Here is a 2,135-nt window from a genome sequence, read left to right as displayed (position 1 = left end):
TATTTGCCTGTCCGTTTTTAGCTCACCTGAGCAATGCTCAGGTGAGTTTTTGTGATTGCTCGATGTCCGGCGTCCGTCGTCTGTCGTCTGTCTGTCTGTCTGTCAACATTTAGCGATAGAGGCTGTATTTTTTAACTGATCTTCATCAAATTTTGTGAGAATGATTACCTTGAGTTTAAAAATGGGTCATCTGGGGTCAAAAACTAGGTCACTAGGTCAAATCAAAGAAAAACCTCGTGTATGCGATAGAGGCTGTATTTTACAATAAGTCTTCATGAATTTTGGTCAGAATGATTACCTTGATGAAATCTAGGCCGGGTTTGAAAAAGGGTCATCTGGAGTCAAAAACTAGGTCACTAGGTCAGATCAAAGAAAAACCTTGTATATACGATAGAGGCTGTATTTTTCAATTAATCTTCATGAATTTTGGTTAGAAGGATTGCCTAGATCTAGGTCAAGTTCGAATATGGGTCATCTGGGGTCAAACATTAGGTTACCTTGAGTTTAAAAATGGGTCATCTGGGGTCAAAAACTAGGTCACTAGGTCAAATCAAAGAAAAACCTTGTGTATGTGAGAGAGGCTGTATTTTTCAATTGATCTTCATGAAATTTGGTCAGAATGATTGCATTGATGAAGTTTAGGTCAAATTTGAATATGGGTTATCTGGGGTCAAAAACTAGGTCATTAGGTCAAATCAAATAAATAATTCCATTGTGATTGTGATGTTTGTAATCCAGTCATGATTGTGCGCTTTCTCGTGTAGTTGTGTTGTGTTAGAGGTTCAGTCATGTATTTGATGCATTTGTGAATCTGTGTTTATTCTGATCCAGTTATACCTTTGTGTTGCAGTTGTGATTGTGTAGTATATATGTTGTCTGTGTTGGTATTGGTGATTTCAGTTTTGTAATTTTGTTGTGATTGCATGGTCTCTGTGTGTTAGTATTGATGATTTTGTGTTTTTGATTTAGTTGTGATTGCATGGTGTCTGCGGGTTGGTATTGGTGATTTCAGTTTTGTGATTGTGTAGTATATATGTTGTCTGTGTTGGTATTGGTGAATTTCTGTTTGTGAATAAGTTGTGATTGTTTGGTGTCTGCGATCAGAGTGTTGGTAATCTGGTGTTTTAGAGACTTTATTGTGGTTGTTTGGTGTCCGATTTAGTAAAAATGGTGAGTTGTTTTGTGATAAGAGTATTGATAATGGTTTAGTGATTGTTTCAGTGATACATTGTGTATTATTTGTATAGATAAGCAATAAGTCTGTTCATATGATAAGGAGGTTTGGAATTAGTCAATGAGTATGGTAGACTGGTTTTAAGTCAGAGTATTCCAGACTTGTTTGGAATAATCATTGAGTATGACTGACTGATTTAGAGTAAGTCAGTGTTACGGACTTATATAAAATAAGTCAAGGTTATGACAGACAGGTTTGAAATTAAGTCAGTATGACAGACTAGTTGGAAAAAGGCAGTATAAATCTGTGAGTATGACATACTGGTTTGGAATAAGTCCGTGAATATGACAGGCAGATTTGGAAAGAGTCACTAAGTATGACAGATTTGTTTGGAGTAATCTTTTAGTAGAACAGGCTGGTTTGGAGTAAGTCAGTATGTTTGACAGACTGATGTAGAACAAGTCAGTATAACAGACCTGTTTGGAATTTAGTCATGAGTATAACAGACTGGTTTGGAATAGAAAAGTTGGTGTGTATGACAGACTAGTTTGTAAAATAACAGGAGAGTATGACTGACTAGTTTGTAATAAATCAGTGAGTATGACAGACTGGTTTATTATAAATCAGACTAGTTTGCAATAAATCTGTGAATATGACAGACTGGTTTGCAATAAATCAGTGAGTAAGACAGACTGGTATATTATAAATCAGTGAGATTGATGGACTGAGCTGGATGTTGTGTCTGGTGAGAGAGAAGACTTTCCTTGAAAAGTATTATGAGATTTTCAGAAGAAAAAATGTATCAGACTAGTTAAAATGAATTATTGAAGAATAATCTTAAATCGTCTCTGAAGTCTTAAATTTTGTTTTACCAAGGAAAAGGTTCAAACTTGATTGTGGAGTGATACATTGCTCTCTGGTATATTGTACAATACTTCGTTTTTATTAGGTAATTGCGAAA

Source organism: Mercenaria mercenaria, chromosome 8 (genome assembly GCF_021730395.1).
Source record: "Mercenaria mercenaria strain notata chromosome 8, MADL_Memer_1, whole genome shotgun sequence".
NCBI classification, from domain to species: Eukaryota; Metazoa; Mollusca; class Bivalvia; order Venerida; family Veneridae; genus Mercenaria; species Mercenaria mercenaria.
The sequence above is the reverse complement of the archived record's forward strand: the minus strand, read 5'-3'. Positions refer to the sequence as shown.